The 27,335-nt window shown below is 33.7% G+C and overlaps 1 pseudogene; it reads right to left on the minus strand.

Annotated features, from left to right (window-relative positions):
- Nucleotides 1-27,335, minus strand: part of LOC104652147 (elongation factor 1-gamma-like) — an 89,634-nt pseudogene that overhangs the window by 19,207 nt on the left and 43,092 nt on the right.

Consider the following 27,335-nt stretch of genomic DNA (forward strand, 5'->3'; position numbering starts at 1 on the left):
TTATTTGCTCAACTTCTATGTAGGAACCATTTGTTATATTTGCATAACAAGCTTAAAATTTGCTCATTTCTAGAACCATGTTGCCTGCATGTCTCTATTTTACCTGTAAGTATGTACTGAAAGACTAAGTGATTAGCTAAACACATGATACACTGTCTCTGCTATGCCAACCAAAACCTTGCCAAATGACAAAACTAGAGGTTTTTGACAAAGTTTATTCTAAGTCATCAAATATGAACTCATATTAATCAATATACCCTTCTCTGTATGGGAATAAATCATCCTTTCATAATGCAATACAGACACTTTCACTAGTATTAACCACAGACCTACTGACTCACAGTTTTCAGAACAATGCATTTTTAAAACTTACATCATTCAAATTTTTCCCTTAATCTAAACTCTGTAATCTTTCCTTTTTTCATAGTATCTAAAAAAATCACAGACAATGTGGTAATTGCTAACTCTCAACTTTCATGTCTGCTTTGTAAACACTACAGCCTGGCTGGAGAAACAATGGAAGGGAGAAGAGTATAACTGACATTCATCTATCAAGTTGCTGGTCACAGTTTATGGAAATGTTCATACTGAATTTTATTATAATTAATAATCCAATTTAGCTTTCTTCTCCCAATTTGATTGCTATAAATTATCATGAAAAAAGAGTCATGAACTAATAACATGTTAGGCAAAAATTCCATTAGTATCTACATGGCAATTTATAATTAATGTGGTCATAGGATCATAAACATTTGTGAAATCTTGTTGATGGCACGCATATGCAAATCTGCAAATATGTAAACAAGGACACCTTTACCTGATGTGAAGTTCATGAATGTTTCATGGATTCTTGAGTGACAGAAGCTTCCGGGAACAGTGTTTCTCTGATTTCCACTGCCTGAAACAGGACACACTGGTAACAATTCATTGAAAGCTTTATCTTTTACCATCTAATTAATGGGAAATAAATATAAACCTGAATATATTCAACTGCTGAAGAAAATTAAAAAGACACTACTAAAGAGAAAAAAAATTGTAGTAGCTTATATAAGACCCACTTTGTTGTTTATTAAATTACCTATATTTACAGAAATCTGTTAAGATAAATAGAAGCTTGATGGTGATCTAAATATTTTATTTTCTATTTATGAATATGATGAACTACTACAAAACAGAGGAACTACTACAAAACAGAAGAAAGGTAAATTCTTAAAATAGTCAATTCTAGAATGTATGCATTACCTTTTGTGCCTTGTGCCAAACAACAAATTATTCACAGAACATTGATAACTATGTGACATACAGCATTATACACAGTGGATCAAAGCACTGAGCCCGAAGATGGAAGATTTTAATTCTCATTTTGGCTCTCCCACTAGCTGTGGGTTCCTGGACAATACATTCATTCATTCACCCACTCAATAAAATTTTATGAATCTTCTGCCATGTGCTATGTACTCTATCAGGCAATGAAATACAGTAATTAACAAAACAGAAAAATGTCCCTGATTTCAAAAGGCTTACAGTTCAGTCATTTAACCTCTATTCAAGACTTTTACTTTCTAGTCAAGACACGCAATTCCTTTGTCTCAAGTGTTCTCATTTCCAAAATGAAAATATTGGATTGCAGTATTTATAATATCCAGCCAAAGACTCCTGAGTCTTCATCAATAAAGCATGTGCTTTCAGTCATGTTCTCAATAATGCCTGTAGGTTGTCCTGAGTTGTCTATATACCAGGTTTCGAGATCTCCACATGATCACTTGCAACTATTTCTTGAGCAAGGTGACATTTTTGTTATGTGGTCTATCAAAACACCATCACAATTCTTGCTGAACAACACGGGTGTCCATCCAAACTTCAGAGCATTCCAACCAATGTGGATGAGTTACATCTGTGAGTGTGAGGAGACTGCAATTTCCTCCAGCTTCAGGGTGTTCTGATAAAAGTATGGGAGGCAGGAGCATCTAAAAGCAAGCACCTTATCCATTGCCCTTCATGTACTGCATGTATATATCATTTTCTAGGTATGCCATGATATAAAAGAAATGAAGAATTATTGATCTAACCAACCAATTTATAAAATAAAAATGCTAATACTAAAATTTAAGTAAAGAAATTAAGTAAATTGAAGAACAGAAGAAAATCAATAAAATGGGTATGGTCAAGTTCTAAAAAGTGCTTTACATCACCAAAACAAATTTATTATTATGTGAATAAAATTGAAACCAATAGATCTTAGACTTCAGGGAGTATAAAACTACACATAAATATGAATTTAATTTAAAGTGAAGTGGGCACCTTTTGAAGAGTCTAATGGAAAGCTATAAATTCATCATTTGATTTTATAAGGCAGTATCCCTTTCCCCTTTGTTTAGTATGTTCATAAATACAATGATCTAAAGCACCTATATATTATTTATTTGTAAGTTCAATTAATATATATTACCAAATCTAAATCCCACTGATGGAGCCCTAAGGGAACAATATTTTAAAGCTTTCTTCTCTCACTTAAATCTAAATAAATAAGTTAGATCAAAGCCCTGATTTATACAAGTCCTGCTGATTCTAGAACCCCTCCTGTTCAAATCTATTGACCCCCCTATTCGCAGACATTGCCCTAAGTCTAGCTTTCATATCTGTCATCTAATCTACCTCCTCATTGTTTCCAAAATGCTTCTCTATCCTCTGCAAGACATTTTAGAGGAACCTCTTTGCCTACATAAATGATTTTCACTGAAGGAATGTAAAAACTATCGTAATCGCAAATTGTTTTAGGAGAGATTTGTTACATATTTCAAATGGATTTTCTTTAAAAATATGTAACACTGCTTAGCCAAATAAAGTTTAAATTTCTTGGTATGGCTTGTAAGATTGTCTTGATTTGGACTCATCAAATATCTTTAGTCCCATCTTCTCCCATCCCTATTTCAAACAATTCTAAACTGTCCATAGTTCTACCAAGCACTCGTACATCAAATACTGGGTGCATTTGAACATGCCTTTCTCTTTCCTACAACCATCTATCTCCATGTCTGATATTCTTTAATCATATTTCTCAAATAGTCACAAATAAAGTTCATCATTTCTCCCATGCTTTATATCTGCTGCTCTTAACAACAGAGTTAAAAGTATGTGTATGTCCATCTTATCTACCAAAGTAGGCTCTCCTTGAGTAGATTGTGTATTTCATCTTACTCAACCAGCATATATTAGGTAGACAATAAATATTTATTGAATTAAAGAAAAATCTTTCCTATATAGGTTTTCTTAATCTCTGCAGCTTTGGAAATCAAATTATAGTTGAGGGTTCTTATAACATTATATAACATCAACTTGACAAATTATTTTCAACTCTTTACAAGATTAATAACATATTATCTCAGTGTAGTAAAGGAAGAATTTGCAGTTACAATGCTTATATTGAAAATCACCTTATTATTTTCAGCCATGACATGGAAGCAGTCAGTGTGCTAGGTAGTGAGAAATGAAATATAAATAAGAACGGATCCCTGGAACCTTTGGTTCAAAAATATATGTGCTCATCTATACTTGTGATATCTACTCAAACTAGTTTCCCTATTACTAGTTATTCAGACTAATGAAAATCAGTATCAGTATCTAGAATGAAATGAATGTGAACTGATAAATATTCACGGTGTTAGTGTCATACCTTGCCGCTGTTTCACAAAATAAATTCAGTCTGCAGTAACATAGCATATGCTTTAAGATTCTGAGAAAAATTATTTTAAATTCTATTCCTACCAATAAAAAAGCCATCTCCAAAGGAAGATCCTGGCAGACTAGCTAAAATCATCTTTTTAAAAAGTAAACTTTGTGCAAAGAGAGATTTCACTTCCCAGCATTTCCAGGAAAAGCAAGCATCAGTATCTCTTCTGAATGCACCAACATGATTCATGTTTCTGAATCAGATCACTGTGGCCAGGAAAATTAAATGAGTTATTTAGTCAGACAGGTTATATTCCCATCCATGAAGAGAGAGCAGTAAGGTCAAGAGGTCATGCATACCTAAATCCCATGGACTAAGAGTGGACCCTTCCAAGTATAATCAGGTCACTGGTATATGAAGAAAGTAAAAAAGATGCTGGAAAAAATTAAAATGCAATTTCACTATAGAATAAAGAGGTAGAAAACCTCAAAATCAGTATTAGTTTATGCTCTGCCTTCAGCATTATTCTTCACAAAGAATATGATGAACACCTGCTATCAGGTGTTCTAGATACAGAAAATAATATCCTCCTATAATTACAAAAACAGGTTTGACCTCACAGACTCCATAGAATGACCTTAAAAACCTTCAGGGATCCATGAACTATTTTTTGAGAGCTACTGTTATAGATAATACTTCTTAAATTTTAATGTCTATATAAATCACCTTGGGATTCTGATAAAATGTAGACTGAGATTTAGTTGATCAGAGATGGGATCTAAGATTCTTCATTTCTAAGAAGTTCCCAGGCAACATCAATGCTGCTGGTTCATGGCCCACTCTTTCTGAGAGTAGCAAAACTTAAACAATCAGGACACAATTGACTCACATAAATGAAACTCCAGAGGCAGAGAATAATTCATGATTGCTTTACTCTGAGGTTGTTTCTCTTTCTCTGTCTCTCTCCTTTTGCTGCCATTCACAATGTCACTTTTGTTCTAAAGCTGGTATCACCTTTGATCATCAGATATTTGCAAGAAATATTTATGTCCAGCTGGAAAGAACACTTCTCACCCTCAGTGAACCAGTGGCTTGAGCTTATAGTCCCTGAACCTCTCTTGAAACAGTTCCTACAGATGGAAAAATAACACAGGCTGATTTATTGGCTCAGATAGCTGGGAAACCTGAGCCGTACATTATGGCAGAAGCAACTGATTTACTAATTAGATAAAAAGTTAAATGATGATATATATCATTTAGCCAACAAATTATACTTTAATTTAGTATAAAATATAAGGAAATAACATGTATGAAACAAATATTGAGAAACAAGAAAACAGACATGAAAATTACAACACAAGAAAGGAATAGAATAAAGAGATGGCAATGTTAAAGAATTACATGGAAAATTATTCTTATAAGAAATTTAAAACAGTGCTAGAAAATGGAGGGGTAATGATCACATTGTATAAACACTTTTTTTTAATGTTTAAGAAAAGTGAAGTAGGGGCCAGGTGTGGTGGCTCACACCTGTAATCCCAGCACTTTGGGAGGCCGAGGCAGGCGGATCACGAGGTCAGGAGATCAAGACCATCCTGGCTAACACAGGGAAACCCCCTCTCTCCTAAAAATACAAAAAATTAGCCGGCATGGTGGCACTGCCTGCAGTCCCAGCTACTCTCTTGAACCTGAGAGGTGGAGGTTGCAGTGAGCCAAGTTCCTGCCACTGCACTCCAGCCTGGGCAACAGTATGAGACTCCATCTCAAAAAAAAAAAAAAAAAAAAAAAAGAATGAGGTATGTAAAAGGCAGCAAACAATAAAAGAGGAGAAAATATGACAAATAGAAAATACAAAATAAGACCAAAGATATGGGAGAGATTTAATATTTTACATGACAGAAATATTGAAAACAAAGCAATAGAAAAGGAAAATGATACATCTCCATGTTTTTTCAACATACTTTTACATTTTGATTTTTAAATAAAGTACATTTTAAAATAACAGTTTCTTAAGATACAAATAAGATGTAGAAAATATGAAATATTTTGTGACTTTTTAGCAAAAATGTAGTATCTAAGAATAAGTGAAAAACCTACAGAATATCACAAAATTATACTGAATGCCTAAAACAAATGGAAAGCATTTCATGTTCTGAGATGCAAAAATAGGATATTATAAAGTTCTTTTCACAATAATGGCATTCTTATAAATAACCCTCAGGATTCTTTTTAAAACTCGATAAAATGGTAGCAAATTTTGAAAGAATAATATAATAGAACAATATGATAACATAATATAAATGGAAGAAAAGAACAAAGACAATTTTGAAAACTATATCAAATGATTACAATCTTAAATTTCAAGGTATAATAAGATCATAATAAACTATGTAGAACATGCATATAAGAAAATATTAATGGAACAGAACAGAATGACCAGAAGCAGATTTATTTAGTGTTTGCTAAAAGTGGTATTTCTAATTCTTAGTATAAAATTGGATGATTAAATAACTCTTTTTGTAACAGCTGCTCAAATCATTAGGAAAATGATTAACTTTGTTATTCTATTTAGAGAAACAAATTCTAGAGTTTTCCAATGAACTAAAAATACCAAAAAAGTCTAGGCAGTTCATGCAGAGGGAATTTAATATAGGAAATTAGTTTTTCCAATAATGCAATAGCTAAAAGCCAAAAGGGTGATACAAAATGTAGCAGCACGAGAACGCTGTTATCACTCCCTTGTGATTGATGAATAAAGAGTAGTGGCAGTCTTACCAAGGCCTAACATCCAAAATAAAGGAAAGAGTACCAAGAAAAGATTGTTGTGTTAACTTTAAAAAATTAATTTTCTATATGGCAAAAATTATCCACAATCAATATGAGGCTAACAAAATGGAAGAAAATATTTGTAACATATGCAATATCTTTAATATGTTAAGAATTGTAAATAAAATTTGCAAAAGAAGAAATGTAAAAAAATCACTTTTCCATGTTCCATCTTATGCACTAGAAATAAAATAATGCAAATTAAATCAGAGAAGCTTGTATTAACTGAATAAATATTACACTGATTTAAAATCAATAAACACAATAAAATGTAGGCCATGTGATCTTTTTTCAATAGTAGATGTATTTTTATTTTTTAGGGTATAAAGATATTTAATCTTAACAGGTGATTGAAAGGGAAAAACTCCAAACCCACTTTGTAAATATTAATCTGAAGTCTGGAGACTTAAGCTGGAGACTCTTTCTCTCAAAAAAAAAAAAATAAATAAATAAATTTAAATTAAAAAAATAAAGTTTACACCTTTGGCTTCCCAATATATACAGTATATAGAGATGATCTTCTAGCTAGGGTCTCTGCAGTTCCTATATCCAGTTGTAAATTCAACTTTTCTGAGTGATGTTTATACCTTCTTCAGTACTTTCAGGATGATGATCAGGGTGATTCTAGGATGTTGATCATAGCTTTATTCCCAAGATCTGAAAGTTGCAGTAGTCTTTCATTAAGCCCTAGCACTGGTTGTTGCAAATATCATGAGGCTTCCCAAAGAATCAGTTGAGTTTCATCCATACTTATTCCTCCCGCTATTGTGTATCAATATCCTATTTTCAATTAACACTCTAGGTTAGCACTTTAGCACACACGGTAACACTATCCTTTTGCTGATGTGTACTAGAGTAAGTCTATTTAAGCCTATTTAATCCAAAATAAATATCTTTTTTAGTTTTTAGTTTTTAGTTTTATGAGTACACACTAGATGTATATATTTATGGAACACATGAGATATATTTAGATGCAGGCATACAATGCATAATAACATCAGAGTAAATGGGGTATTCAGCACCTCAAGTGGTTATCATTTCTTTGTTCACGGCCTCAAGCATTCCAATTATACTCTTGTACCTTTTTTTGCTGACTGTAATCACTCTGCTGTTCTATTGAATATCAGATTTTATTTACTCTAACTATATTTTTGGACCCCTTAACCATCCTCACTTTCCCCCACACTCAGTACCCTTCCTAGCCTCTGGTAACCATCATTCTACCCTCTATCTCCAATTCAACAAAAACAGTTTTGAGGAATGACAGAATCTGTCCAACTAATTAACCTGCTAGTAGGTAGCTTATTGGACCACTAAAATATAGGGCTTGTTAAGTAAGAGCCTTTATAGTATCCTGATCTCTCATAAACAACCTGATCTACTGAGGCATTAAGGGCTAAAAAGCAGATTGCTTTCACAGTATCCTTTTATTGATCTCTGTGCCTCTAAAGGTGCCTGGTCCTTCAAATCACCAGTAAGATACGTTTGACAAGTATATACATAAATATGATAAACTAGGAACCCTCTTATCCATCTCCATATAACTCCTACTTGCAGAATTAACAGATGCTGCCATACACCCATACACTTTTGTTCCCACTGAATTATTACATGCTTCCCAAAATTCCATTGTATTTATTGTGAAACTTGTTTGTGCTTTCATCTATAATTACATAAGTTAGTTAACTATCATGTAAGCTAGTGAAATATGTAAAAAAGGCATTTGATTCTACAAAAATTAAATTGAATATATGGAAAGACCCAAGTAACTTAAATTATTATAAAATTATATTCAATTACATTTAAGACAAAAATTTTAAAATGGAGAAAATCTGGATTTCTGTAAAGACCTCCACACTTAAATTTCTTTGAAAGTACTTCCAAGTAATCACCCAGTTTATAAAAGCTGGATATGGTTATGAAAAAATACAGTAACAGTCCAGCCAAATAGTAGTGTAGGTGAATCAAAAAAGCCTTTATTCTATCTCAAAATTTGATGAATAAATGTATATTTTTACTTTAACTTATTGAAGTTTTGCCTCATTGAATTATACAAGTCTATATGTTGTCATCAAAATAAGAAGTGGACCTAGAAGCATCACACCTCTTTCTTAAAGTAGGTGATACAAGGTGGAACCACTTCCACTTGGGAAAAGATATCCACATATATACTCTAGCTCACTCATCTGCCAGAAGCTCCACTGAGGATACAGGAACTTAATTTTCATGGTTATGATTCCCTATCCTTTGGTACATACTTGCCCTACCTGGGCATCTGGGGTATAAGCAACTTCTCATTCTCTAGCTATTGTCAGCCTAATGTCATCAGTGGACCAAAGTGACAACCTATAGGATGATGACATACTTAGTTCCTGTAGACTATACATGTGATGAATCCCCAAGACAAGACTATGAATTTGTATTACTCTCCTTGTTCAATGTAATAAAACTCACTCTGGAGGGTTATTTTTAGCTATTGGGCAAGATTAAACATTATTTCCAAGGTTAAAAATGTGTTGACTATTTACCACAGTTGGTAAAAATCCCCTCAGTGAGGAAATCTACCAGCTTAACAACATTGGTGATAATCCACTAACATTCTCCAAAACGCATTCATCTTCTGCATCTGGTAAATCAGGTGGCTAAACAGGGATGTAATAAGAATCACAAAAACTGCAACTTTCAAGTATTGATACTGATACTAGTTTTGACATCATATTGCCTTTGCAAAGAAGAAAAGCTCTAGGATTTTCCCTTGCTCCATACTATCCCTTTTACCTTAAGTCATGGAACCAAGTGAGGAGTTTGTCATTTATTTTAACATTTTTTTTTTGGTTGATAATTTTATTTCTGTCTACAAGTAAGATTACGATTAGCCCTGCCTTAGAGAAAACAATCAATAAATGATTTTTGAAAGGTGTTGTCACTCACCATTTATTTCTCATGGCCTGCAGGAAGAGAGTGTGGTCTTGTCCTTTAAAGACATACTTAGAGGATAATTCACACACAATCTCCTAACATTTTACATTAGTTTTCTAGTAATGTTAACATGTTTTACTGGTGGACTTTCACATGGGATTTAAGGGACACACCTAGTAGATAAATACTGTGTCTGTGGCTTGAGAAAGTTTGCAGTTCAGGGGAGAGGGTAGTGGAAACCAGTTCCTTTGTTTTGTACATATAAAATTTCGGATGCCTATTAAATGTTTAAATTTATAGATGCAAGTAGCACATCATATAATCTGGAGTTCTGAGATGCTTGAATCTAAAGATACAAATTTGAGAATCAATCAAAAGTAGATGGTATTCAGAGTCACAGGACTGAAAAAGTTATCTATGGAGAAAGAAAAAAGAGCCAAAGTCCAATCCCTGAGACATAGCATTGTTCAGAATTCAGTCACAAAAGAAGAAACTAGAAAAGTAGAATGTGATGTAGAATCCATTGAAGAAGTGTAGTAGCAAAGAAGTTAAGACAATAAAGTGACTCAAGAAGTAAATAATGGTTAACTGTCTACTGCTACTGAAAGATAAAGTAAGATGAAGACAAAGGAGTTATCAAGAGATTGGCAACATGCAAGAGCTATTTCATTGTAAAGTCAGAAAAAAAACCAGTTCATTTGGAGTTTGTTAAAAAAAAAATGAAAAGTTATAATGTGGAGGCAGTAAAAATAGCTTTTAAAATAAGATGCTCTGAAAAGTTGCAAAAAAATTATGATGGAAATTGAGTAGCGTGAAAAGTCAAGAAAAGGGACAGGATTTTTTCTTAAGTTTGAAATGATGAAGATATATTTATGCTGACATAAGCTGAAATTTTAAGCTTTAAAGGCTGAGCAGATGTGGGCCAGATAAGGACTGAAGAGAATCTCTCCTGAGAGAACAATGTGTAAGAAAATGAAAAGAAGCTTAATACAATCAGGCCTCCATATCCACAGTATTTGTGAATTTGGATTGATTGAACACATTCAGAAAAAAAAATAAATGGTTGCATCTGTGCCAAACATGTACAGACTTTTTTCTTATTCCATAAATAATACGGTACAATAGTGTTTAAATACAATTTATATTTAAATAGATAATGTAATGATGATTTAAATTATATGAGATGATGTATGTAAGTTATGTGCAAATTCCCACCATTTTATATAAGGGACTTGAGCATCCATGAATTGTGGTATCACTAGGGATCCTGAAACCAACCCACTACTGCTTTTTACCCAAAGGAAAGAAAATCAGAATATAAAAAATACCTTCATCCCCTGTTTATTGCAATGCTATACACAATACCAAAGACAAAGAATCAGCCTAAGTGTCCATCAACACACAAATAAAGAAAATACGATATGTATATATAATGGAATATGATTCAGCTATAAAAAAGAATGAAATCATGTCATTTGCAGCAACGTGGATAGATCTGGAGGTCATTGTGTTAAGTGAAATAAGCCAGGCACAGAAAGACAAACATCTGATATTCTCACTTCCATGTGGGAGCTAAAAAATGGGTCTCATGGAGGTAAAGAATAGAATAATAGTTAACAAAGGCTTGAAAGAGTTTGTGGATGGGGGAATGAAGAGTGGATGGCTAATGGGTATATAAACATACAGACAGATAGAAGGAATAATTTCCAACGTTTGATAGCAGAGTAGGGTGGCTATAGCAACCAACTATAGTTAACAACGAGGTATTACATATTTCAAAATGGCTACAGGCGTGGACTTGAAATGCTCCCAAAACGTAGAAATGATAAATACTCAAAGTGATGAATATCCTAAATACCCTGACTTGATCATTACATGTTCTATGCATGTAACAAATATTACTTGTACCATAAATATGTACAAATATTACGTGTCAATCTTATAATTTTTAAAAAAGAGAAGTAAAAACTGGCCAATTTTGCTTAGAGCTTAGAGAGACGTGAGAGACAAGAATTAGATGTAGGGAGGGACAGTGATGTGCTCTTATGCCCAGTTTCTTATGCCTGATTTCTGAATTGGCTTTCAGGAAGAAAAGTACAAATTTGCAAATAACTTACAAAGAATAACGAAATATATAATAATCTTCTATAAATTCCATACAGCAAATTAGGTCTCACAGAGTGATTTTATTGATTTTTGCTGAACTCTTATATTCTATAACTGCAATTAACAAGTGTAGCTTCAACATTAATGTTGGTTGATATTTTCATTTCTATTAATAAGTAAGCCAAAAGTGAAATAAAGATATATATCTGAACCTTATTTGTTGGTCAATGACATGAAGGCCTTCCTTATTGAATAATAGAATAGTTTTCCCAAACTGGAAAAAGATTTCTTTTTTGTGATATTCACAATGTAACAGGAACAGACATGACACTTCAAAAAGTTCAATCTGTATTATTAAGAAAGCATTTCCTTTACAATATTGCATAGGGGCCATACAATATATTTCCTTTTATCACTTTCTCACGTCTATACGATCAACAAAATAGTAAATTAAATTCTGATTTCTAGCATTTGGTAACCTCTGTGTTGTAAATATTCCCACCATGGCCAGTTTTAAGAGATCAACATAACATCATAAAACGCTGAGTTGGAAAGAGATGCCAGTAATACTCCATTAAATGGTATTTCCATGACACAGAAACAATAGGTATAAGTAACCTCAAGATAATAATAAAATACAGCCAAATAATTAGGAAGTGATAAGTCTTGAGTATCTATTACCTTTATTTGTTATAGAATCTATTTAATGTTAAGTTTATATAATTATTTAAAAATAATATCTGGGTATAACAACCAACTCACAAAATTTCTAAAATTTAGCTCTGTTGAGTTGGTACAAGCCAGCCTCTTCACACTATCATGTAAGGGCTGCAAGAGACAATGCCTCACAGGCCATAATAAGAATGTTTGATATCAAACTATGTACAATTTTCATGTTTTAAACATTTAAAAGTAGAGTAATAGGAAGAATTAAGGCCAAAAAAATATAGCAATGTTACTCTCTTAATAATTCAAGAGAGTTTAGGAATACGGTTTGAGAACAGTTGGGAAAACTTACTTTGGAACAGGTCACAAATTGTTGGAACCAAATTATTTCCTAAAATTCAGTACCCTTTGATTTTTCTGCAGTTTTCTAATGACTATAGCAACTATTAAAAATGTAAAAACATAGGTCCCACCTAGCTGATGATCCATTATAGAAATTATTAGGTTAACTGATGATTCAAGCTAAGTAGGTTTCAGCAGAAAGCTGAACTGAACTCTGATAAGCATTTTGCAAGGTCTAAATCTTCTGATAAATAATATGATGTAACATATTGGTTAATTTTTGAATATTAAGCCATCATAGCATTTGTGAAAAAAATTCTACTTGATCATTAGGTATAATTATTTCTCTATGTTGCCAGATTCAGTCTGCTAGTATTTCTGAAAATATATATGTCTATATTCACATGAAATATTGGTCCATGGTCATCTTTATCTGTGACTGTTTTATCTGGTTTTGGTATCACAATAAACCTGAATAATTAATAAATTAGAAAATGTTATCTTTAAAAAATTGGTTACAATTAGACAATTAGTAATGCGGGCATCTCAGTACTAAATCAAAAATATGTGAATGGTGTGTATAAAAAGTGGTGAAAATAAAATTTGCTTTTATTGCTATAAAGCTAATGAAAACCTCATTTCAGAAAAGAAATGAGGCTATCATAATATTTGCTAGTACATGCAATACCTACCAGGAAAGCTTTAAAAAGAGACAGAGAAATGAAATCACTCCCAGTGAGAAGGCAGCCTGATCAAACCTAAAATGTTGAAAAAAAAGTTAAAGTGTAGAATTAAAAGTTGTAATTTCCACACCTGTGACACTATCAAATTGGTTGTTTTCAGTGTAGCTCTTGAAAGTGGTTTGATAGGAGCCAAAGTGTCTTTTGGCTTGTGAGGCTAGGTGATAAATTGCTCGTCCAGCACATTCTCCCTCTCCAAAGCCATAGAAGCCTTTATTACACTCTCAGTGACAGTTGGTTAACAAGTCTGGATAGTCAAACGAAAAACTACTCTTATTACAAGTTTAGAGCTCTATAGAAAGTATTGAAAACAAGTTGAAAAGTGTTCTTTGTAGTGAAATAATATTGTAAATCGTTAACCACAAAATATAATTGTGGATTTAACAGCTATGGGTTTCTTTTTTTTAATTGGGGAAGCCTCGTGATCAAAGGGGAAGTCTTAAGAGAATTAATTGAAAATTTGTTTAGTTCTCTTTTAAATTATGCTTAAAATGTGGTATTTCTTGCAGTTATGAGTAATACTCTTGAAAAGAGACTGTTAACCATAGTTTTTATAACTTATCTATTTAAGAATTTTATTTATTACATTTGTTTTCACATTATTTAGCTACATAAAGGCAGCATAATTAAGTTATTATTAAACCACTATTATTGATAAGGAAGCCACTGATAAAAATTCATTTTTGTCCATTGACAAGTATAGATATCTAACATTAACACAGAGGAAAAGAACACCTAATGAGAAGCATAAAATCTAAAAATAGAATAATTTGCATACATGATTTTATACCGAAATACTATATTCTAGAACTAATTTTTTTGCCTAATATTGTACCATTTGTTAAGAAAGAATTAGCAGCTAATGTGATGTAATTTGTTAGAAAAAAGTGCTGTTACATGATCTTTAATATGTGCTGTATCAAATTCTGTTCCCCTATGTAACATTCATATGTAATGTGTATATGTAGTATGACAAATTGTCATATATACTACAGGTAGTTTTTAACCATTACCCAAATTCTACTCTATAGTACTTTTTTATTTAGTAGTATAATTAATCCCATCCATTTCCTCTAGAAGGCAGTCCTGTTTTTCAGAGTCACATTCAAAGAGAAAATGATGGCATGCAGAGGTTTTTAATGTCTGCAGCTATAAATTATCTACCTATCTTTGAGATAATAGCCAGAACAAAAGGGTAACTATGGGAAGAATAGTAGCAAGTAGTATTCACAATTTCATACAGAAAAAAGGGTCCTTGTTGTTCAAGACCAGCCTGGCCAATATAGTGAAACCTTGTCTCTACTAAAACTACCAAAAATTAGCTGGGTATGGTGGTAGGTGCCTGTAATCCCAGCTACTAGGGAGGCTGAGGCAGGAGAATTGCTTGAACCTGGGAGAGAGAGGTTGCAATGAGCAGAGATCATGCCATTCCACCACTCCAGCCTGGACAACAATAGCAAAACTTTGTAAAAACAAAAAACAAAAAAACAGGGGTCCTTGTTATAAGTATGTGAGTGAATTGGCAGAGTAGTTTTCTAGTTCGTGTCCTTCTATGTTAGGACATAAAAATCTCTCAAGGTGGCCAGGTGTGGTGACTCACACCTGTAATCTCAGCACTTTGGGAGGCCTAGGCAGGTGGACCACCTGAGGTCAGAAGTTTGAGACCAGCCTGGCCAACCTGATGAAATCCCAACTCTATTAAAATAGTAATAATACTAAAATTAGCTGGGCATGGTGGTGCATGCCTGTACTCAGGAGGATGAGCATGAGAATTACTTGAACCCGGGAGGCAGAGGTTGCAGTGAACCGAGATCATGCTACTGCACTCCAGTGTGGGCAACAGAGAGACTCCGTCTCAAAAAAAAAAAAAGAGAAGAGGTTTATGGAGGTACAGGGGACTATTAACAGTATTAAGGTAAGGCTTACAAAGCCAGCTTGCATAAAAGATAAGGACATAGACTGCTGAAAAGGTCAAATACAATTTAAAAATATAAAAAATTATTAAAATGTATCTTCCACCCAATCACAGTATTGAGCACAGTAACAGTAAACACAAAGGATTTTGTTATGCCAAATAATTAAGAAAATCCACATAATATGAGCTGCATTCAGCAGATAATAAATGTTCAAGAATGGTGACTATGATGATGAGAATAATTAGGTTAAAACGTCTTACCATGCCTACATAAGTCTTCTAAAGTATCTTTTAGGAGTAAGGTTTATATTCTGTGACCCAGCAATTTCCACTTTGAGAATATTTTTCTAAGAAAATAATTAGATATGTATGCCAAGATACACATGTAATGATTTTCATAAAAGTTAATTCAAAGAAAGATATTGCTAGCAACCTAAGTATCAAACAAAAGGGAATGGTTAAGTCAATCACAATTCAGCTACAAAATGAACCATGCAAAAATGATAAATGATGTTATGAAATATTATATGACACAGTACATTTTCACAATACATTGTTAAAAGGTAAAATTTTGTATGTCTAGAATGCTGTGTTTTGAATGTATGTAAATAATCTGTACCTGATGTTATTTATATTTTTTCATTTATATACAAATTTTACATATATATTCATATATAGTGAAAAATATATACCTAAAATAAGCAACTCTATCTGGGTGGTGATTGTGTCTTTTATTATTTCATTTCCATTTTTCTTCTTTTCTGCATATTTCAAATTGTCTATGTAGCTATGCATAGTTTTCAGAATGTCAGTATCAATGAATAGTCTACCAAGGGACTTTTTTAACAGACACTAATAGAACTAGGAAAGGTATTTAGTGGACTATATTGATGGGATTTGGTTGAGGTTCTAAAGGATGCTAAAATCATAAATCAGAGATATAGCCAATGCTAGAATGAATACCTTATTCTTGTCCTTCTAAGTTAGGACATAAAAATCTCTCAAGGTAGCCAGGTGTGGTGGCCTATGAAAATACTTAAAGTTGAAATTGTGGCCTATGAAAACACTTAAAGTTGACCCTGCAGATTCTGAGAATTGAAGTTCTATTATTCTCAGAATCTGCAGGGTCAACTTTAAGTGTTTTCATAGCCCACAATTTCTTTAAGATTTGCACATGGAGCTTAAAACAGTTTAAGACACTAGTCCACTAAATCAAGCAGGCACTTCTTTGACAAGTTCATTTTATGAGATGATCTCAATTATTACTAATGCTTTAAAATTTATAATTAGAGAAGAAGGTCCTCCCTCTATGTCCTGAACAACTGAGGGGAAAGATAACAAAGAGGTTGGTAAATGGGTATGTGATTCCAAGCAGCAGATGGCTCTAGTGGTCTTCAGCAGGTGCTCATTTACATATTTTTGCCATAACCACCCTCTTCCTTCCCTCAGCATGGCAATATGCTTTGGCTTGAACGCACAATTATACCAGAAGTCTTTTGATGTAGTGAAAAAAGTACTGAATATAGGGTCTTAGGTTTGATTTATTTTCCTATCCCTTAGGCTAAGTACATACAGTCTTTAACATGTCCATTAAACCTCATGAACGTCCATTATTTTCAACAGGTTTCCTTGTCATACTATTCATACAGAGATAAAAGAAAACTAAATGGAATATTGTGCTTGGGAGGAATTGGATTTTACCTTAAGACACTGATAATTTAAGAGCCCAAATTTTGGGAAAGAGCAGAAATGGTGCACTGGGTAATGCCACAAAAATTGAGGTCAGAAGACTCTGGTCCTCTCTGGTCACTAGTTATACATACCAGGACCTTCAAAGCATGTAATTGCATTCATCCTCAACTTACCTAGCTGCAAAATGTGGGTACAGGAAAAGGAAAAGAGAATGTAGAAATTAAGCTATATTATCTTTAAGCCTTATTCAGCTATAAAACACTTTAATTTTGTTATATGATGTGAGTAATCAGGTGGGTTTTTTTTTTGAGAAAAGTAAATGTATTCCAAATTTTAACTGATTTCATGTGCTAAAGAGAATATATAATAGAACTTCAATGAAACAAAGTAATATGTAATGGGACATATTACTGAACCAACATTTTAACAGCATACTTTATGATTAGGAGGCCGGGTGCAGAGGCTTGTAGTTATAATTTCAGCACTTTGGGAGACCAAGGCGGGTGGATCACCTAATGTCAGGAGTTCAAGACCAGCCTGAGAAACATGGTGAAACCACTGTCTCTACAAAAAAAATACAAAATTTAGCTGGGTGCAGTGGCTCGTGCCTGTAATCCCAGCTACTCAGAGGCTGAGGCAAGAGAATTGCTTGAGTCCAGTAGGCGGAGGTTGCAGTGAGCAGAGATTGCACCATGGCACTCCAGCCTGGGCAACAGAGTGAGACTCCGTTTCAAAAAATAAAAAATGAAAAATAAAAACAAAAATCGATATATCCCTTTCCATATTAGTTAAATATAAGGGTTCCTTTTTACAAATAATCCTCATATTATTAGTAGCATAAATTTTTGTTATTGTGATCCTTTCAGACAGTAGAGATACTGTCTAATTTAGTCTGTAGAATACTAATGGAACTTCTGAAATAGTAGAGAAAATAAATTTAACATTTCAAAAAAATTATTTGGACTAGTTTCAAACCTGTTTTGTTGAATGTAAATAGTTTTTTTAAGTATTTGTGATTTATTTTATACCTTCCAGGTATGATCACTTTGTAGTGTGTGTCATAAAATGAAATTAATTACAGAAAAAATCTTGTCCACAAACTAATAGAATCATCTGTATTTTTGATGATGTAGTAAAATATTTTAGTATTATATTACATAAATAAAACTTTAAAAAATTAAGAACAATATTTCATTCAAAGTTCATTCATTTACTGAATAAGATTTAATTGAGTGTCTGATATGTTACAGCACTGCAGTAAGCATTAAAGTCTTTAAATAACATAAGGTGAATATTTTAGAGGCAAATTACTGTAATATCAGTTTCTTCACACTGTTTTTTAATCCATATGATATGCTAATCTTTCAACTTGCAATAGCACTCTCTTATCCCCTGATAACTTTCAGTTATTTAGAACTTTTGAAAAATACAAATGTATAGACTTTTTATATCCAAGAGCCAGCTTAAGCAAATATTACTAGAGATCACAGAGTATCCTACAATCCTAATTGTTTTTATTCTAGAAGGCAGAAAAATTGGCAGATTCAAATACAAGTGAATCATTTAGAGAGTGAATTATGTCATCCCCTAAAAGGATGACATCTTTTGTGTTGAATTTTCATAGATTTTTTAGATTAGATGACAATGAATCATACATACTCAAAGGTGACAAACCCATAGATTTTATGTTCTGATAGAAATGTATTTCCATCCCTGAAGAAAATAGTGATGAGATTCTGAAATCTGAACAAGTTATTAAGTTTCAAGCAAGTATAATAAAACACAATAAAAATACTTACAGGAAAAGAAATGCTCAAAATCTTGTGAACAATCTATTTCTCTTGCAGTTGTTGCTACAAATACAAGAAAATCAAGTGCTTCCCTATTACTGAGCCTTAAATATATTTTGAATAACTGAGTATCTAAACTTTTCAGTTTGCTACTGTCCAGTCAGCAATTTAATTGGTTTTTAAGTTTTTAAAATTGACATTGAGGAGAGGACAAATCTGTTATAAGTGATAGCATTTTCAATGATGTTACAAAAGTCAGTCTAACTACTTCAGTAAATGACTTAATTGGCTTATGCATAACTGCAAGGAAAAATAAAGATAAATAATTTAATTATTACATAAATGTAAAATGTTTGTGATTAGTGTTTTTAAAAGGCTAGGGCAACATTAACGCATAGATAATTACATCAAAGGTTGCAAATTAGTTTTCAGTGGTCACCCACAATTCAGTTAACAAACAGGACCAACTAGCCACATTTGACTGCCTCTTACCCTTGTTAACATTCATGTTTTCTTTTATTTTTTTTTCTTTCTGGTTTTCCAATTAATTCTTACAGGTTGCCAGCTTTTAAAATTTCTTCCTTCTGAGGCCTAAGAAATCAGGCATGAAGAGCACACTATTGCCCCTACCCACACCTAGTGCCTGTTTCTTGTCGCTTCCCTGACTAAATTCTATACTAGACAAATTGACCACCCTTCACCTCTTTAAAAGTAAAGTTGTCCCTCCATATCCACAGAAGACTGATTCCAGGACTCCTCCTCGAATACCAAAATCTGCCAACGCTGAAATCCCTTACATAAAATTGTTTAGTATTTGCATATAACCTATATACATCCTCCCATATACATTAAATCATCTCTAGATTACTTATAATATCTGATACAATGTAAATGCTATGTAAACAATTTTATACTATATTCTTTTAAATTTGTATTATTTTTATTGCTGTATTGTTATTTTTTATATTTTAACATATTTTTTATTCTCAGATGGCTGAATTCATAAATGCAGAACCCAAAGATATAGAGGGTTGACTGTAATAGTTAATAAAAGTCATGCAACTGAAAATTTCACATTGAACATTTTATATTCATATATCATTTTAAAGTCCTCATTGATATATCTTAAATTATTTTGTTTCTAAAAGATAAGTAGACATGTATGTTGAAATTAAAAGAAATTGTCCTATGATAATAAATATTGAGTTGTGTTCTATTGTGTTGGTGAATCTGCACTTTCCATGCATATTCAAAAAGGGGAACTGAACTGCTAAATAAGTTTACCAATAAGAAAATTAAGGTTAAATCAATAAACATATATATAAGTCTCAAAACTCGGTAAATGTATTTTATGAAATCAAACATTTGTGTAATCATACTCAGGAATAAAAGAGACAGACAAAGAGTGCAATGAAGCAATTTTCTTCCTTTAGAAATAGCTTGCATTTCATTTTTGTCCTAAAGAAATAGAAGCATAATATGGAACATTTCACATTGACAGATCTATCATCTTAAAAACAAAGGCAAAGTATGACAAGCATTTTAACAAAAGTGAAGAGGAATTCTGTTTAATTTAGATCTGTAATATGAGTCATGATGTAAGAACTTAAAATGGCGGGAGAGAACAAATAAGGTATTTGTCCAACAAATGTCTTCCCAAGAGCATCAGCACTCTTTTCTTTTTCTTTTTCTTTTTCTTTTTTTTTTTTTTGAGACAGAGTCTTTCTTTGTAGCCTAGGCTGGAGTGCAGCGCAGTGGCACAGTCTCAGCTCACTGCAACCTCTGCCTCCCAGGTTCAAGCAATTCTTGTGCCTCAACCTCCCAAGTAGCTGGTGAGCATCACCATACCTGGCGAATTTCTGTATTTTTAGTAGAGATGCGGTTTCCCCATCTTGGCCAGGCTGGTCTCAAACTTAGGACCTCAAGTCATCTGCCTTGCCTGGGCCTCCCAAAGTGCTCGGATTACAGGCATGAACCACCATCCTTTTCTTTTTTTTCTTTCTTTGCTTGTTTGTTTGTGGATAGAATTGCTCTAAGGAATACATGTCAATTCAGTTATCTTATTATTCTATATCACATTTTGATGGTAGCTGAGTAATCTCTGTGGATCTCATGGTAGAAATTAGGTTAAAGTAAAAAATGAGTCAGTTTGATTTTGAAGCATTTAATGTTGTAAGAACAGTGGTGACACTCATGCCAAAATTTTAACATAAGACTTTTTTAAAACTAAGGTTTAAAACAAATTCTTGACATATACAAATTCAAGTTTATGACTTGACCAAATATTCAATGCAGACACTGTAGTTCAGAAGCTCATATTTCAAATGTCAAAAGTTAGAACCTGAAGAAAAAAGCTGTCAAAAAATAGGGAAAGAAGGATAACTCTCTGAAAGCAGACTAAAACTCGCAATCTGTCATGTGGGTAATGAGACTAAGAAACAGCTGTATTGTATACATATTGAGTAGAACATGATTAAAAAAAAACTCTATCACCCATGAAAATTTTTTATTGACTTGATGATTCCTAAGGAATGCCATCCAGCTACTTTAGCTTTGGGTCAGGTGTGGAGGTTCATACATGAAATCCAAGAACTTTGGAAGTCCAAGGAGACAGGATCACTTTAAGTCAGTAGTTCGAGACAAGTCTGGGCAACATAGTGAGACCTCATCTCTACAAAATATTTAAAAATTAGTTGGGTATATTGATGCATGCCTATAGTCCCAGCTACTTAGGAAGCTTGGCTGGGAGGATCTCCTGAACCCAGAAGGTTGAGGCGGCAGTGTGCCATGATTGCCCTATTGTACTCCAGCCTGGGCAATGGAGCGAGACCATGTCCCGTCCCCCAAAAAAAAGAAATTTAAACTTTAGTTTTGGCATTCCAGGGTCCTTCATGACCTTTATCTTGACCTCATGTATCTCTCCTCTCTTGTCTCTCTGTTCCTTATACTCCAGCCACACTAGACTGACTACTCACCTGATCAATAGATTTATTGCCTAGGGGGCTTTGATGAAACTGTCTGAGTTCCTCTCTCCGTAGCTTTGACAGTCAAAACCTTACCTAACAATTTGTAAGGCTCAGTTCAATTACTCAAATCCCCTCTCTTTCAAGAAAATTCCTCTGATTATTTACTGAGAATTATGCTCTTATCTGTACATACATATCTTGCTTTAAATCTATAATTGACTCATCACATTCTGCCATAAATTACAGTTGATTGTATATATCTGTCTCTTCTCTATATACAGCCCTAGAGTACGGACAATATATTAGTCTCTTTGTATCACATTTACATCTGAAGATTTGTGGAATGTAACTAAATGAATAAATAGATTAGGAAATCTTAGATAATGCTATATTTAAATATAAAGGATAAACATCCTTTATCCTATTTTATATAAATAGAAAAAAAGTTCCCTGGAATCTTCTACCATATGTCTACTTTGACACTGGAAAATTAGCACCCAAGTATTATTCTAGGGCAAAACTATATCTCTTAAAAATTCTTCTTAAAATCTCCCTGAATATTTCTCCTCTGATGCTTGACTATAGCATCCTGTATTTATCCACAGTAGCACCACACATTTCCTTCTCATTTGGGATTACAACAGTGTCTGGGAAAAACATCACACTGACTATACTCTCAATGCGGAAAATTAAAGTTAGAGACATGAGAAATTGTTATGTGTTTATACATTTATATGTATATATATATATGTATAGTTTCAGATGCCAGACTAAAATGAGAAATACTTATTTATTGCACAATAACTGTAGGGTATTCTATAATGACATTCTGAATTTGTCCAAGTAGTTAAAAGAAAAAGTATCTTTGTGTTTACTGATTTTTTAAAAAATGCATAATGTTGAAGTTATAGTCCAACACAAACTCAGGTCTCACCAGAGGCTCTTAGCAGTTAACACCTTCTAAACAAGGCTTGTAATGTTAATATTTTATGAAGAGGCTAGTTAAGTCGTCCATATAAGAAACACCTCTGCCAGAAAATTATGAAATTGTGTGTACACCCTATTCTGTTGATTCCACAGAAGTCAGCTATTTGTTTTTAGACTCTAGAACATATAGGCCTCCAGGCAAGAGTTATTCCGAGCTGAAATATCTGTTTGAGACAGGAATAAGGGAAGGGAGGGTGTAGGGGAGCAAACAGCCTCAGTTTCAGGGTTATTCCTTTCCTTTCTTATTACTCTGACTCTGAGTTTCTATTCTCATGTTACTTTGACTTGCTCCTTTAATGGTGGAGATCTCTATTCACCCATGCTTTAACCAACCCACATTCTACTGCTGCTTCAGTTTCTTTAGTTCACCTGGTTGCTGATTATTTATGTGAGCCTAGATTTTATGCTCTGCTTTATCTCTCTTGTTTTCTTGTCTGGCATTGTATACACCTCTTGCCTGGACATACTACACTTGTCTGTGTTCTACTTTCCTCATAGCTCTTCACGGGGCTTCTCTCTTCACTGCTGGAAGAGGCAACCATAAATAGTAGTTTCACCTTCTCAACTTTTCTCAAATACCAGTTGCCACTCATCTTTTTGTCATTGAATTTAAAACTTTTACTGTGAGAAATGGATAATGGAGAAAAATGCTATAACAGAATTCCAGGGCTGTGTAACAAATTGCTAGAAACTGGAGGACCTCAAAAACCAAATTTAATCTCTCACCGTTCTGAATCCTGGAAGTTCAAAACTAAGGTATTGACAGGGTTAATTCCCACTGGAGAAACAGAACTTGTTCCGTGCTTTTCTCCTAGCTTCTGTTGGTTGTTGGCTGCTATGGTTTGAACATTTGTTCCCTCCAAAACTCATGTTGAAATTTAATTCCCAAGGTGGCAGTATAGAGAGGTGGAGCTTTGAGGAGGTAATTGGTCATAAGGGCTCTGCCCTCTGAATGGATAATCTGTTCAAGGATTAATGGAATAATAGATTTTCAAGACAGTGGAACTGGTGGCTTTATAAAAAAAGGAATGGAGAACTGGGCAAGGACATTAGCATATTAAGTCCCTTCACCTTATGATGCCCTGAGCTGCCTTAAGACTACAGAGCATCTCTACCAGCAAAGAGGCTCTCACAAGAGGCTGTCATGCAGTCCCCTAAACTTGGAATTTTTTTTTTTTTGAGACAGAGTCCCCCTCTATTGATCAAGCTGGAGTGCAGTGGCCCAATCTCGGCTCACTGCAACCTCTACCTCCTGAGTTCAAACAATTCTCCTGCCTCAGCCTCCCAAGTAGCTGGGATTACAGGTGTGTGTTATCACACCTGGCTAATTTTTGTATTTTTGGCAGAAATGGGGCTTCACCATGTTGGCCAGGCTGGTCTCGAACTCCCAACCTCAAGTGACCTGCCTGTCTCAGTCTCCCAAAGTGCTGGGATTATAGATGTGAGCCACCATGCCCAGCCCAGACATTTTAGCCTCTGTATTTTTAAGAAATTAATTTTAAACAAATTATCTAGTTTCAGTTATTTTTTATAAGCAACAGAAAATGGACTAAGACCTTGGCAGCCCTTAGTGTTCCTTGGCTTGTAAATGTATCACTCCAGTCTCTGCCTCGGTCATTACATGGTGTGATCCCTGTGCATCTCTGTCTCTATGTCTATTCTCTTCTTATAACACCATTTATATTAAATTGAGAGCCTACCTTATTCTAGTAGAACCTAATCTCAACTTAATTACATCTGCAACAACTGTATTTACAAAAATGTAACATTCTGGTACTGAGAATTAAGACTCTGACATCTTTTGGGGGGATGTAAAAAAAGCTGGATTTGGTGGAAGTTTTATATATTCTCCAAAATTTTGAAATTCTATGATTTCATTATCTCACAAATATGAAAATAGATTATAATGGACATTTCAAGCAGAAGAAAAGTAAATTATAAACAATTAAAAGACAAGGAGAGTATGTCTCAGTGTAGTTGGAGCATGACTTAGGGAACTAACCGGAGATAACACTGGAATGTTAGCCCAGTGTATGACTCAGGCTAGTTCCCAGCAGTCCCAGCCCAAACTCCTGTTCTCAAGATCAACCTTAATCAGAAACAGAGAACATATAAACCTTCTAAGCCAACAATCTTGGGTTAAGTTTCAAGTCACCTTTGCAGCAAGTTTTTGGCTGGTCTCTAAGTCCTAGTCATGTCATTTGTGTCAATGCATAAAATCTAAAAGGGTACTGTGGGGAATGGGTACTCCTATGCACTACAAGTAAAAATGTGAATGGTAACAGCACCTTTGAAGAGCAATCTGATGACACCTATTAGAAATTAAAATATATAAATTATTTAGGCTTAATTAATATCTTAAGGATCTATCCTAAAAGTGTTAAGGAGCCAGTAAATAAGGATCTCAGTGCAAGGATATTTATCATAGATGGTTAACAGTGAAAAAAGAAAAGAGAAAGCAATAACAAGGTGAATACCATCATTAACAGAAGATCAACTGAGTTACAAAGTTTATAAATAACTTAATTCAGCATGCACCATGTTGCTATTTAGTCCATTTGGGCTGATCTGACCTCATGTTCTCTCTCTAAAGGATTATTCTATTACAATAACCAATAGTGTTCTCTCTCAGTTTTCCTTTAGAAAAGATGTAGAGTACATATATTTCATCATTACTTTTGAGTATCTCGACTAAACTTCATGGAAACCATTCATTTTCTACTTTACAAATTTACTTTTATAGAAAAAAGTTTATTATAGACAATTTAGAAACGGACATAAGCAAAATCTTACCCAGTAACAAATATTATATATCCTTCAATGTATAATCTCCCAGTATTTTTCCCTTAAAAACCATTTTTCACCAAAATCTATCAGATTGAACAAAATGTGCCATTGGATGGTGAATTAACTTCCTATCTTTTCTGTAACACATCTATTTAGTGTTTTAAGACAAGTCAAATTTATATAAGGTGTAGAAGTCAGAAGTCCCAAATGAGTTTCACTCACCTGAAATTAAGTTGTTAGCAGGGCCATGTTCCCTCCAGAAGCTCTAGGGATGACTCTGTTTCTTTCTCTTTTCCATATTCTAGAGGTGGCCTGGATTCCTTGGCTCCTGACCTCTTCCTCTGTCTGCAAAATTAGTATATTTTAGCTTCTCTTGCCACAGAAAATTAATTAATTAATTGAAGGATAACTATGTGAGATGAGGGATATGTTAATTTGCCTTACTATTGCAATGATTTTACTATCTATATGTATCCCATAACATCATGTTGTATACCTTAAACATACACAATAAAATTTATTTTAAAAACCAAAACAAGAACCTGGTAAAGATTAATATCTTTAAATCTTTCTCTGACTCTGATCCCTTCTTCTTTCATTGTATCTCCTTCTCTGACTCTGAAACTTCTTTTTCCCGCTAAGAAGAACCCTTATAACTACACTGGGGTCACCAGATAATTCACGATAATATTCACATATCAAGATTCTTAATTTAGTCACATCTAAAATATCCTTTTTGTCATGTCATGTAACATATTTACAGGTTTCTGAAATTAAGATGTGGATATCCTTGAGGGGCCATTTTTCTGTGTACCACAGATAAGTTCTCCAGAAGCAGATGTTCAGATGGAGTTTGGGATGCCAGATGTTTTTCAGGGCTTAATCTGAGTTAGGGTAATAAAATACAAGTTTGGCTAGAGAAGAATTCAAACTTTGTCAGGCCTAACAAAGTCTCAGCCAGCCCAACAAAGAGCTCTACAGCAATTCTTAACCTTTACAGTGTCGTAAGTCAGCCCTAAATAGCTAAGTAATTTATACCCTGACCTGTATCAATCACTGAGTGATCCAGAGAATGAAGTCAGGAAAAGCAGCTCTCTGTAGCTGAGGCAGATCATGAAGAAAATGCTAACCACACTTGCTAGCTGCACAGCAAGTCTAATCCTTGAAGAGAAAATGTGTGTGGCACATCCTCAGGTCACCTACATAATATATTTAAAATACATCTATAGATTACTCTTTTGTAACTTGATTTCTTCATTAAATATATTTTAAACAGTTTCCAAATAATTGAATATTTCTTAATGTCTAATACCAAGGTACCTGTTAACAGGTACCTTGTGGTTGAACATTTGGGGCACTGCCATCTTTTTTACCCCAACAATGTAGCCAGGAACTATGAATTATATCATTAAACTATATTTACTAATATTCATCTCAGATTTGCATTTCTCTATCTCTCCAGAGTGATAATCACCTTTTTCCCTTTCCCTCATAACAAGCAGATCATACTGGAATAAGAAATGGTAAATCCTTTAAATATAAACTTCTACAATTTATCTTCCAGAAGTTGTATTTTAGGACAGGATATTGTTTTTCTGGCATGAAGATCTAAAGTTTTCCTTAATAATATACTTTATCCTTTTGACTATCAATAAGTAAGAAATCTTGTGAAAATGTGTAAAGGCTACACATCAATTTTAAAAGTAAAAATCCTGAGTAGATACGAAGTTCTTCACTCATGGACAACCAGCCTCCTCATCTCAGATACACTGGACCTTTTCCTCTCACCAGTACCATTCTGTCTATCCCATTGTCACAGGCTTTCACTTTATTCCCATTGAGATACAAAGGTCTGCTCTCCCAGTTACAGATCAGCCAGGGCCAGAGATAATACTTTCAAACAGTAACTACTAGCGAGACTTCTACATT

This window comes from Saimiri boliviensis, chromosome 10 (genome assembly GCF_048565385.1).
Source record: "Saimiri boliviensis isolate mSaiBol1 chromosome 10, mSaiBol1.pri, whole genome shotgun sequence".
NCBI classification, from domain to species: domain Eukaryota; kingdom Metazoa; phylum Chordata; class Mammalia; order Primates; family Cebidae; genus Saimiri; species Saimiri boliviensis.